This window comes from Phalangium opilio, unplaced genomic scaffold (assembly GCF_054372755.1).
Source record: "Phalangium opilio isolate 3A_F unplaced genomic scaffold, DU_Popi_V2 ptg000390l_1, whole genome shotgun sequence".
Classification (NCBI taxonomy): Eukaryota; Metazoa; Arthropoda; class Arachnida; order Opiliones; family Phalangiidae; genus Phalangium; species Phalangium opilio.
This window is the reverse complement of record NW_028324234.1, coordinates 4,242,947-4,257,077: the sequence shown is the minus strand read 5'-3', so window position 1 is coordinate 4,257,077 and position 14,131 is coordinate 4,242,947. Positions and strand designations below refer to the sequence as shown.

Genomic DNA, 14,131 nt, shown 5'->3' with positions numbered 1-14,131 from the left:
ACAATGGCTTCAGTGACGTCATGGACGCATCTACTAACAGTTGGCTGGCTCACTCGTAAAAACAAGTCTTGCCCGATTCCTAGTTGATAGGAGCCAATAGCGTAAAATCTTAGGGCAATCAGTACCTGTTCATTTAGGTTACATTAACTTTTATAAAGAAATTTATATGTTATATTAGTACTGTTCTACTTTAGTATCCACTGGTATAGCAGTCCTTCTAATACCCGAAAGAGTGTCATTAAGTTCTTCGCATAATTGTATGACAAGGTGTTGGGGCAACCGAAACAATGCACGGAACTTTATATCTCCTAATTCAAAAGCCTGAGATTTATCGCGGATAACGCGTTGACGTGCTAAACATCGTCTTCCTTCTTCTTCAGCAACGCGAAGAATTTCTAGTCGTGTTAATCGGTAGGCCATAACTTTGAAACTTATTTGAAATTACCGCCAAAATACTTATGCTTCAAGCGCCATCTATTAGTTTAGAAGTGTCTTTGAATTTGAAATTGAAATAGGCTTAACAATTTAAACCGTTAAGTCCCAAACGGAAGCCTTCGAGCTCACGAAAAGTTAACGTTTACCGTTACCGTTAAGTTTTCGTCCAAAAAGTTACAGAATAGACTTTTTCACCAAACGGTTTTTGCCGACCGTAATCTTTACGGTTCACGAAAACTTTACGGCCAAAAACGCTTACAGAATAGGGTCCCAGGCCTGATTTTATAAATAATACAGCCGTATCTTGTACATTGATTGATTTTACAAAATACGATCGTTTTACTTCTACTTACTGTCACCCTGATGTGGCTCACATCGTTGCAGTAAACACACATCAAAACGTCGCCCGTTTTGGGCACTCGGCAATGCCCAATTTGGGCCAGTTGTAGACACTGCAAAGATAAAAAACTTTTGATCCAATTGCTTTAACTTGGACTAGAAATATATCCTAAGCTAAATCTATTTAACCACTGAACTAACACGAGAGTTTAAATTAAAGTGTTCGGAAAGTTAAAAATAGACTGTACTCAGGTCTTATAGGTGTTTGCGCTTCTGTATCAGCTCTATCAGCTCTCTGAAGGTCCCTTAACTCTTCCGGCCCATTAAACTCCTCAAATCTGTCCTCGCTAAATTATCAATAGTATCGCAATCAGTTATAGATTTAATTGTAGAGATAAAGCAATCAATATACAATAGGGGGGACGCCCGAGATAAATTCTCCACAAACTCTCGAAGAATTTCGTCTCCTCGCAGAACGGGATGTACAATCTGCGTTCTCCGCCTAATGTAGAAAAAAATGGTGTTTGTCATCTTATAGCTGTATTACTTTAAAACTTAAAATTTCTTTACTCACAAAGAGATTGATTGGGTGGAAGAGCTAATAATGAAATAAATAAATAAAAATCAAATTAAATTTTCGATTAATCTTTAAATTCAGAGTGAAATACCTTAAATTAACATTATAAAGATATTACTAGCCCTTTAAACTTAAACCTATCCCTTTAAAAGAAACTGAAAAGAAATTCTTTCGTACAATAGATGAGGAACTAGCCCCTCAATGTTGACACAGAACGTTCTAGAACTATCCTATACCCCTATATCCATAGTGCAAAATGAAATACCTAGCAACGAAAACTCTTTCCAAGAACCCAGAGAAATGTCACGCTGATTTAGACCCCAAGCAACAAGACCTTGAGTCACTATCCTGGTACCTGGCCCGAGAAACTTCTAGAACATTTTTTTAACCCTTAAACTGACCAATACGTATTGGATCCCAAAACAAAAAGTTTTGCCTATTCGCTGTTAACATGAATCCGCCCGGCTACGTCATAAATATGGTCCACTATTCGGTAAACCGAAGTCAATCAACAAATGTTATTGTCCCAGAGATCCTTGCGAGAAACTAGAAGTTATATATAAGAAGTCCCTCCTGTCCCACCCTCAGTCGATAGCTGAAACCCTTAACGAAACCCTGTCGGCTCACCCTTATGAAACCCTTAGAAGTCCAGAGTATTATTTTACATCGGAGATTTTATTTTATTCATTTTGATACCTTTATTTTTCATCAATTTGAATCCCTAATTTTTCGGAAAAGAAACTCGGGGACTTTTTTTTTAACCCTTAAGTTGAAGAAGAGAAGGAACGCGAGTGCGCGAGATATTAAAAGAAAAAAAAAGAATAATAATTAACCCTTAAATCGCGAGAAAAGAAAAAAATCATAATTATCTCTTAACTCGAGAAAGAAGAAAAAAGAACCCTTAACCCTTTAGAAGAATATGGAAGAGGAGCAACTTGTCGTAAGAAATTAAAAACTTGAAACTATTTTGTTAAACTGACTTGAAACTATGGTTAAAGAACTTAGATTATGGTTAACGGATTGATTCATTTTTTTTAAATCTTAATTTTCTATTTTTGAATATTATTGTTTTTATTGCATAACTGCACGATTTTAACCCAAACATCCCTAAAATTTAAATTTGAAACTAAAAGGAGGCATTCCATAGAGGTTATAAATTGAAAACCCCCTTTTGATTTTTGTCTAATTTTTTATTTTGACCCCTATAAAAGTGTGTGAAAATTTATGAATAAGATTGAATATTATGTTGAATATTAAAATTTGGATTAGAATCTAATTTGACTCTCAATTGACACATACCATCAAACGCGGTCACTTTTGATTCAGAAATTTTATGAGCCCCTCGTTCCCGTTAAAAGGCCTTAACTCTCCACAACTGACTGCATTCTAACATCTTGTCTTGCGTTAGCGAGGTTGAATCGTAAGTGAAAAGAGGTAGGTGTTTTGTCTTGCATCTTCACCCCTTTAGTAAGACGAAGAACAACCAACCCCACCCCCATAAACAATAAGTGAAAAAGGCAGATTAAGAAAAGGCTTATAATACTAGAAAAAGAATTTGTGATGAAATATACTGATTTTCTTTAGCTTATATTCCTTTTGAAAAACCCTAAGGTATAATAAAATACTAGTTCTAACTTAAATTAACTCATGAGTTATTTCAGTTATTGCGAAATTTTACTATAGTAAAAACGAATCCACCCCTTGACACAAGAAAAGGCAGTTGGTTTTATGCAGAATACCAAATTAAAGAATTTATTTTGATAGCTGACAAGGTAAAAAAATTTATTTGACCCTTGACATAAGAAAAGGCGGTTGATTTTATGGGGAATAATAAATTAAAGAATTGATTTTGAAAGCTGACAAAGAAAAATATTTTATAAAAAGTAATTACAATGTTGCAGTTATAATAAAGTTTTTATCATATTTTATATTCCAATTAAACTAAAAATATATATAATTTAACGCTGGTTTAGCGAACAATTTTAATAATATATAATTTAACACGGGTTTAGCGAAGTATTTTAATAATATCTATTGATTACAGATTTATACGAAAAAAAAAATACTTTTAATGGATTTAAATCTAAACCAACCGCTAACATTGACAGCTTTAGCCATGGACTATATCGATTCAAATAAAATCACGCATTACGGTTATTCGCAAGAAGACGCTTTAAATATCCTTAAGAAGTTTGGTTTACAGAATGCAAAAACACTCACTGTGGCTTTCGAATTCATTCTCCAGAGCGGTAGAGTAAGTAATGTTGATATATTGAGAATTATATTATAAACTACTTGAACAACTTTTTTAAATCTCGTCTCTTTTACAGAGCTTTCGCCATAAAAGTTCCGTGGCGCGTTGAAATTCCTGTTTGGAGATATTGAAACTCTTACGTATATGGTAAACCAAACTTCTTAATTGTATTAATCTAGTCTATTGTGTTCCAAAAAACGCTAAGACGAACGTTAAATTAATTAAGAAGTTTGGTTTACAGAATGCAAAAACACTCACCGTGGCTTTGGAATTCAATCTCCAGCGCGGTAGAGCAAGTAATGTTATTGAGAATTATATTATAGACTAGTTGAACAACTTTTTTTCCCTCTCTCGCTCTTATACAGCGCGCTCGCCCTACACCTCCGTGGCGCGCTAAACTGGTTTGGATTACTTTCGCTTTCTCTCCGAAGTTGACCGAGAGAGCGCGTGGGAGGAAATTTCCAACGGTTTAAAAGAAAATTCTTGAAACCATGTATAAATTATCAATAAAAAAATGTTTTATTTTTACTAAATTACTTATTTGATTTCGGTACAGAGTAAAAATTCATACGGGTGACATACTTATAATACTCGTGACTTAAACAAAATAACGAATCGGCTAACCAATACGGTAACAAAGTTACTTTATTTAATATCTCGTAGATGATGTGACAAATAAATAATAATGGCGAAAAAAATACTAGTAGAAAATATATATCGTTTATTAGCAAGGCTATTACGAATGATATAGGGATAGTAATTGGCATTAACAATACCAAAAACACCACGATAGGATACTTTGACGGTGTGTTTAAAAGCATAATTACTATAATACCTACGGATATTAATACATGCTCAAAACAAAAATCAATTGGAGCATCTGGTGAACCTTTCATCTTGTCCTGTTTTATCGATGAAATGAGGCTTTTCACCAAAATCCGTCACTTATAGTCAGGAAAAATATCTACCCCGGGGAGGTGGGCTCGCTAACACGACACTTGTTTACTTTGGGGGCGTGGTTGTTTACTTTACTCTTAAATTACAGGGTTTAACTTGGGAAATAACTTTGGAATTTTCTTAGGGAATAACTTTGGAATTTTCTTGGGAAATAACTTTGGAATTTTCTTAAGAAATTTCTTTGGAATTTTCTTGGGAAAACTTTGGAATTTTCTTGGAAAATATCTTTGGAATTTTCTTGGAAAATATCTTTGGAATTTTCTTGGAAAATATCTTTGGAATTTTCTTGGAAAATATCTTTGGAATTTTCTTGGGAAATATCTTTGCAATATCTTTGGAATTTTCTTGGGAAATATCTTTGCAATATCTCTGGAATTTTCTTGGGAAATATCTTTGGAATAACTTTGGAATTTTCTTGGAAAATATAGGGAAGATTATGGGGTAAATTAATTTAGCCCTCTAGAAACGAGCATAGTTCTCACATGCAGAACCATATCCCAATGCAGGGAGTTCAATTCTTATATGCTGAAGAACACCCCTTTTAGCGCGGGAAGTTCTCGCATGCAGTGCGAAACTGCTTACAAAGTCAGACATTTAATCGACTTAAAAACATCCGAAAACGGCAGAAAGTTATAGCCTTGAGCAAATATATAGGGTACTAAGTGGGTTTTGGAGGCTTCAATGGTCAACAGATGTTGTTGTTAAGTTTAATAATACATTTTCACTTGAAGTTTTTTGCCGTTTCTAAGCGATACCACTTGGTATAGCTTAGAAACGCCAATCAGTGACTGCAAAAACGAGGCTCGGAGAGACCAAATTATCCAGGAGTCAAGGTTGGGGGGGGGGGTTGGATGTTGCGTGGAGCCCCGCGGGCCTATAACTCCTATAAAACTCTATATCTTTGAACCTGTCCCGTGTTACCCTATAATTTCATGAAAGGTCCTATAATCTGCTATATATTTTTGACTTAGTTGAAGTTATTCTACTAGATCCATAAATAGCAATTTCGTGTGGAAGACTTGAAAATAACGTCATACGAAAGAAAAGAACTAAATTTCGTGCATAACATCATGGAGCAATTAGTTGAAAGATATGGACTCATTCATATGAGGATTTTTTCTCATATATTTTCCTATTAAAACACACACTTTTTCCTTTAAAAACCTATAACTCCTATCTCTCTGGTGTTATACCTTGAACACAGCCCCCCCCCATGGAAAAAATAATGATCGGCGCCTCTGGGAGGATAGTATTAGTATTGAAACTTCAACTTACCGAAATAGAATATGCTTGAAGGATAACATTCAGTCAGTTCCGTCTTGCGAATTTAAACCTTTTCTATCTCAACCATATGATCGGTTAAGTTTGACGTACAAAATTTGTCTCAAAAGTATGGTAATATCAATAAATCGTTAAGCACTTAATTCTTATGATTGAACTACATGTTTCTTTATTAATTTCAGACCATCACACTCGACCTGCCCCATGCAACTAGTATTAAATTACTCGAATATTTTAAGCGCAATTCATAATTTAAACAAGTCGGGAAAACCAAAATATTACCTCTCCGTGTCGAGAAGATTATATAAACTTAAGTATCCAATGAAAACGTCGACCTTTTTGCCCTCATCCTTTCCCGCGCTTTGCGCTTCCGCATTTCATCCTTACTCTCAACATTATCTTCCTCCATTTTACATACAAAAATCGAATACTCACAAAAAGGAGAGGCAAAAACCTGCTGGCTCTTTACAACCACTTAATTTGACTTAATATCCAACTTCCAAACACAAATATTTACTGGTAGATAAATTGACAACCTACAAGCAAAGAAAAATTCTCAAGAATGGCTCCCGCAAATTTAAAAGGTCTATTTTCAACTAGGTTTTTTTGAAATTTTTGGTCTAACTGTTATCTACACCTAGATGGTTTTCAGAGAAACAAACAAGGAGCATAAACACAATAATGGAAGCTTCAGTTTTATTTAAAACATGTAAAACAATTATCATCTCTGCAAATAGCTTACACATGTCTTTTTTACCAATGCCTAACCGTTTGGATTTTTCTAAAGCAATCTCAGCACCAAAAAATATTTTTTGATACAAAATAAATGTTTTATATTCTTATTAAGAATAAAACAAGAGGATAAAAAAGATCTGTCATCTCGTAATTTTTTAAGCTTTTATCAAGATTACTCTATACAACAGTAACAAGGAGTATAAACCCATTAGTGGAAGCAGTATTTTTTTCCGAAACAATCTCGCTTATATTTATCCTCTCTAGGCTTCGCTAAATACGTATCTCTCTTACGTAAAATATTAATAGACAGGCAAGGATTCATACCATTAAAGAAGGAGAGCAATATTATCCATATTTTCATTTCATATACAGAGAAAAGAAATTATTATGTTTCTGAGAGGAGCTTCCCATTTTTGTTGTTGTTTTGAAAAATATATCGCAATGCACGGGCCTTAATAGATATAGGAGGCAATGAAGGAAATATATCACAATGCACGGGCCTTGATAGATATGAGGCAATGAAGGAAATATATCGCATGCACGGGCCTTGGTAGATATAGGAGGCAATGATAATCTCTCTCTTTGCACGAGAGGTTTATCTTTAATATTTAAATAAATATAATTATTTTTAATTATTTTAATCTTCAATAATTAACATTAATAATAGTTAAATCGTTTAAAATAAAGTTATACCTATTATCATCTCAAACTTTGCTAATATTGACGTTTAAAGTGAAGGGTACCCCTCTTGCCCGCTTTTTCAAATTTGGGATATATATACGATTCGTTTCCATTATAATAGTAAGGAAAAAGCGCAATTGCGAAAACCTTTGGTGGAGATCCCACCTTAGGGAGGCTAGACGTTTCTCGTAACCCTAGCTGATCGCCGCGTATATCCTAAAACCAAACGATGATAATGGAGTAGAAGCCAATGATATAGATTGGTGTCTATGTGGAATAGACTTTGTGGTGGTGTTAGAAGCTAGTGTAAGTGCAGACTGGTGTCAATGTGGGATTGACAAAGAATAGATGATGGTGGTGGTGGAAGCCAGAAAAGTACCAGACCGGTGTTCATATGGGATGGACGAAGACCAAACATGGTGGTGTGAGAACTCAAGTATAGATTAGCCAAAGAAGAGAAATACAATTTTCCAAATTTCTGTGAACTGTCAATGCGGTCAGGAAATTGGGAACACGTTTGCTCCGATACGCAAACTGCGAACGCGGTCACGTGGGTGTAACAACGGACAGACAGACAGACAGACACACACACACACACACACACAGACAGACACGGCCGTTACAGAACCTCTCCTGGACTACGTCACACGGAGAGGTAAAAACTAGTTAGTTTAGTACACTCGAAATTAATTTTTAAGCGTAAGTAAAGGTTAATAGTCATAATGAAAAAAATTAATTGATCAATAAAGTCCAGGGCCGTCTTAAGACATGGGCTATATGGGCTATAGCCCAGGGCCCCGCGTGAAGTAGGGGCCCCAAAGTTCTTGTTCAAGTAGTAGGCAAGTAGGCATTACATGTAGTAGGCAAGTAGGCATTACATAACTATCACCGCCATGTTTCGAGGAAAAATTAAGTTGTGAACAAAGTTTCTAACTAGAATCTCCGTGAACCTCCATTTCAAAAGTGGTTTCTAGCCTTCACTAGGTACCATGGCTAGAACTTAGATTCGCACATGCGCACAGAGAAAAAGTAGAGCTAAATTTTCCGACCGACTGAAAAATCAAAACCATAGACCCCGATCGTTCTAATTAGTAACAAGTCACTCAGTATTGCTTTAGCCGAAGTCAAACTGTTCACTAATTCTCATCAACTCAATGTCGTTCAATCCAAACTGTGTTTTGACTTTTACTTTTCTCAATCAGTTACTTTATTCTTTAGCATTAATTTTTCTGAAGTATCGAAACCTTTTCAATATCTTTTCTAATTTTTCAGTCTTTTCTTGGTATCGAAACCTTTTCAATATCTTTTCTAATTTTTCAGTCTTTTCTTGGTATCTAAAGCTCGTATCCTGGTAATTTTCTCGATTTTAATTTTGCTAATAATCTAGCCTCTATTTTTTCCGGCTTTATTTTTCACTCTATTAACTGCGTTTTTTTAACAAAACCGGAGACAACATCATCAGGATCGAATTCTCATTTACACCAAAAGGATAATGTATCTCAGGATGTGCCAGAAGGAAGTGGTAGTCAAAGAGAATCTGAAATCCATGAAGCTGCTGGTCAGCCGACACTCATTGATAATCAACCAGGATTCCATGATAGAACGGCAGAATTAGCAAAATTGCTTGTTATAACTTAAACTGACCCTGCACTGTGGGGACCAATAACGAAAGAAGTTCAGAATTATTGGGTAAATCAAGGTCCGTCAAAATGCCAGAATTATGACAGTGAATTCAGTGAATCTATGCGCGTTTACAAAAATCATGCAAGGTACCTTTCAAAGTCATTTTTCAAGAGGAAATTGCACAATGGAGAAATTTTTCATCGTGAATAGTTACTGTATTCATCATCCAATGGTTCTTTATACTGTTTTGCTTGTAAATTATTTTCAAACGCAAATTTACAATTCTCTGGATCTGGTTTTGAAGACTGGAAACATGGTAACGCTCGTATTACTGAACATGAAAATGGTCTTGAGCATCGAAAATGCATGTTAGAATTTTGTGATCGACAGAGAGATTTAGGAAGAATTGATTCTTCACTGAGCAAACAATTTAACGATGAAAAACGTTACTGGCAAGAATTACTGTAACGAGTTGTTTCCGTGGTTAAGTTTATTGCTTCAAGAGGCTTGTCACTTCGCGGGAGTAATCAGACATTAGGATCTATGGAAAATGGGAATTATTTGGGAATTTTAGAATTATTAAGTGACTTCGATCCATTTCTAAAAGAGCATTTAACCAAATACGGAAACTCTGGAAAGGGCGTACCCTCGTACCTTTCGGCAAACATATGCGAGGAATTAAATAATAATAAATAAATAATTTTTGAATTAAAAAGGGCAAAATATTACTCTTTGCGTGTTGATTCAACTCCAGATGTAACTCATACTGACCAAATGACATTTACTGTAAGATACGTTAAAGAAGATTCTCCGGTAGAGCGCTTTTAGAAATTTGTTCCAATTCATGGTCATGGTTCAGAATATTTGTCTACAGTAGTAATAAACTTTTTAAAGGAAAAAGATATTTCTCTGTCAGATTGTCGTGGACAATCTTATGACAATGCATCAAACATGTCCGGACAGTATTCTGGCTTGCAGACGCGGATCAGAGATATCAACAAAACTTTTCCTTGAATGGTCATTCTTTAAACTTAGTGGGTGTAAAGGTTGTAGAGAGCAATTTACAAGTAGTAGCATATTTCGACTTCGTGCAACGACTACACTCATTTTTTTCTGCGTCCACCTATCGTTGGCATATACTAGTTGGTGCTTTAGGTCCAAATCAGAGTATTGTAAAGCGACAATCAGACACCCGTTGGTCAGCTCATGCTGATTGCACAAAAGCGCTAAACAACTGCTATTTTCAAATCCAATCAGCTCTTGACACTTTATCTCAAGATATCATTCAAACCAGGAACACGAAGCTCAAGGTCTCAGCAATAAAATGAAAAAACTTGAAACCATGTTTTTAACCATTCTATGGAATGACAAACTAAGTCATGTTGACAAAACAAGCAAAGAACTTTAGAAAGAAGACGTAAATTTGTCTGTGGCTGTAAACATTTTGCAATCACTTACTTTGTACATTCAAGAGTTAAGAAATCAATTTGAAGAATATGAATGCAAAGCCAAAAACAAAATACCCGATACAGACTATGCGGATAGCAATAAAAGAATAAGGCAAAAATGTCGTCGCATCACGTACTTCGATGGTGCAACCCCCGACACACAACTTCAGGGAAGCCAAAAGTTCAAAATCGAAACGTATTTGCCAAATGTGGATTCATTAAATTCTAGTCTGAAAACCCGAAGTGAAGTATATGCAGATGTTAATGAAAAAGTTTCTTTCTTACAACGACTAAATCGTCTAGAAAATAAAGATTTTTTTATTATTGCGAATAACTTAGTTCATTTTATAGCGATGATCTTATGAAAGAAGAACTGATTTCGGAATGTCAACAGTTCAAGCATTACACGTCTTCTGACGTTGAACAATCACTATCTGATATTTATTTGAAACTCAAGAGTGATAAATTAGAATCCACGTTTCCAAACATAGAAATTGATCTCAGAATCTTTTTTTCAATAATGGTAACAAACTGTAAAGGTGAAAGGTCATTTTCTAAACTAGAGTTGATAAAGAACGAGCTCAGAAATAGCATGTTGCAATCAAGATTAAACAGTTTTTCACTAATGAGTATAGAATGAAACATCCTGCATCGTATTGATTTTAGTGATGTCATTAAAGCTTTCGCAGAAAAAAAGGCTAGAAAGAAAATTTTTTAATGGTGACGATTTTTCTTGAATTAGTATATTTTTGACGACATAAAATTATCTTATTAATATATTATGCTGTCTCGAGTCTTTTACAACTGAATATTATTTAAAATTTTATGTTCCTGAAATAATTAGCCCAGGGCCCCATGACGTCTTAAGACGGTCCCTTGTCGTATGACAAAGCAGTGAACTTACATTCCTGCCAAGTTGTGGTTTTTTCTATCGTTTGCATTTTTTATGGTAAACATGATATTTTTTCTCACTGTCAATATACTAACAGCTAGTTGCCGACTAAATCTTACTGTAAATTCTTCCAGCGTAGTTATTGACTATACTCGCGCGTGCTATGAGAGCGTCATACGACTCTTGCGTCCTTAGTTAGGGTATAAGTGTTGGGATCGGAGTGGTACAACCAAAAACGACTGTTTTAACTGCCGTGCTGGTATTTATTAACGCTTAAAAACTTAAACCAGAAGTAAATGAACCGAAGTTGTCAAACTCATATTGTTTTAATGTAAAGGGCAATTGCCCATTACCCCCTCTCCACCCCGACCCTCTTTCGCGCTTTTCGTGAAGTCTTTCCATCGCGCCGTTTTTAAACGGCGCCCTCGAACGGTCGAGAAAGTTTAGATTAGAGTTTGCTTGAGTGAATTAAAATGGCGGCCTTCATAGTCGGGGTTTGTTCAACAGTTGGTAACGCAAGCTGGCTGAATGAACTTGTAAGAATTAAAAACGTGAATACACAATGTAATTTTAATTTATTGCCCAAGTGTCAACTAACAATAAAAGCTAACGTGTAAAGTAGGAGAAATTGCTCTTAAAAATAAAGATTCGGGCAGCAAAGCTGATAAGCCTTTGAAGAAAATGGCATTGTAGAGCATAGCTTCATCATGACTACTGTTTTAAGTAATGAAATTAGACCTTAGATTTTTCGCGTCATTGAAGTATTGTACAGTTAATTCTGCCATTGAACGATTCGTTCTAATTTTAGCTTTGGTTTCATAACATTTTGGTATGGGTTGACTAGATATATCCTCATCAGGATTAGGCATATTAACTTCAGAATCGTCTTCCAAAGTGGCAAACTGTCGTTCAACAGCTCTTTTTCTGGGTCTTCCTCTTTTTTAGGCGTTTGAGGCTTACATTGGGTTTTTAGCTTGTTGTACAAAGCGACCAAATTTTCCACATATCTTTTCGCAGTATCAGAATTTATTAATTTTAGGTACGAAGTCTCGAAAGCACGAAAGGCTGCTAACATTCGCAAGGTATGCTAAAATATCTTTCGGCAAATTTCCTTCCATTTAAAAATGAATTCAGTTCATCTACAGCCACAGACTAAATCGAAAACTGCCTAAAGAGCTAAGCCTAGCAATAGCAGACGCCAAATTTTTGTAATCCCGATCTCCATAGATCTCTCTCAGATGGCGAGTCAAACCAACCATTGTACGACCTTTCTCAGTAGAAAATGGGGAACAAATGCTTCAATGTTTCAACCCCCATCGACGGGGCCAATGAATTTGGTTAGTTATCTATTCTTGATAACTTCGGTTCATATACTTCTGATCTTAATTTACCTCTGACATTTCAAAATACGTAAACAAACTCGCCCAAAGAAAGGAAAAGTACCCAAAAGGTCGCGAGCCTATTAACCACCTTTAAAAAAGTTAACGAAAGGCTAAGAGAGAGGGTTTTTACTTTTTCTAAAATCAGAATACGAAGAATTGTAGTCTCAGTAGGGCCTGAATGGTCACTCTCCTGCCAAAGCGGAGCAACAAAAAAATATATATAGTTAGAAAAAGTTAAAACTGAATTAAAAACTTAAACTAAAGCTATATCAGTTAACACTTAGGTTAGTACAATAATATTGGGGTGTTTTCAGTCCGCTGCAATAATATTCAATCTCCACCCTTAAAAACATTTTAAGCTGTAATTCATCTGCATACACGCTTTTTTTTCGTTCCCAAGCTGAAATAGGGATACATTAAGGCTACATTTTCTTCAGCTCAAAAAACGGGAAAATTACACAGCAATTCTAGAATTGCCAATTGACTGTCGTTTCTACATTTTCTGTTTGTTAACTGTTAAGTGTCTATACTGGCAGAAATGTGCAGCGCAATTCTGCAAACGCTATGCAAAAGTAGAAATATCAGCTGCTAGTTTAAAACTGCAATTTTACCACATTTATAGGCATGTTACAGGTCTGCAAAAATTATGGAAAAGTAGACATCCAGCTTCCAATTTAAAACTGCAATTTCACCACATTTATGGACATGTTACAGGTCTGCAAAAGTGATGGGAAAGTTGAAATCCAGCTGCCAATTTAAAACTGTAACATGACCATATTTATAGACATATTGCAGGCATTCGAAAGTAGGAATTTCTATCCTGCGGTATTTAGGGTGACGCATGGGTAGATTTTTTTCTTTGGGTTATTTTTCGGGATTGTCGAGCAAGATAGAAAGGGGTGATTTTTATTAAGACTGTATGTTTTCTTGCTCGGCCTTTGACCCGTTTATTTTAGAATTTTTTTATTTTTAGGGTTTATTTAAGGGGTTGGTAAATTCTTATATTTTTTAAATTGTTTTTTCGAATTTTTCTACAGTTGATCCCCGCCTACATCTTAACCCTAAAGCTAGATTCCCACTCGACGGAAAAGACGACGGCACCCTGGCAGAAAGGGGTTCGACCGAAAAGTCTTTACGCCGAGCCCGACAGAATTACCGTTCGGTCGGGTGCAAGTTGTGTTCTATTTTTTCGGCTGCATTCGGCGAATACGTCGGTGTTTAAGCCAATGGCATTATCCCACGTCATAAATTTCATGAGCGCACGCATACGCGGCATTTTTTTGAGAGCTATTACAAGTAGTGGTTGACCAAGGCTTAACGGAAAGAAGAAAGAAAAAGTAAAGTTTAATTAATGGAAGTAAAAAGATATTAGATGTTAATAAGGAAGATTTTATTGATGAGGTTAGAAAATATCCATTCTTCGTTCGAGTGATAATATATAAAACATTGATTGAAAGGTTGATATAAGGGTGAACTATAGAATTTTAGCATCTTTAGCCAATTTATGAAACATTGATTTTTCATTTT

At 35.4% G+C, this 14,131-nt stretch overlaps 1 long non-coding RNA gene across 1 annotated transcript; it reads right to left on the bottom strand.

The window, feature by feature from the left end:
• Window positions 1-757: 757 nt before the first annotated feature.
• Window positions 758-1,269, bottom strand: LOC149596280 (uncharacterized). The gene is made up of 3 exons (XR_016379431.1): window positions 1,187-1,269; window positions 1,023-1,121; window positions 758-887 (listed from the first exon to the last, which is right to left on the bottom strand). It is a non-coding gene; the product is annotated as an uncharacterized LOC149596280 (long non-coding RNA).
• Window positions 1,270-14,131: the final 12,862 nt, after the last annotated feature.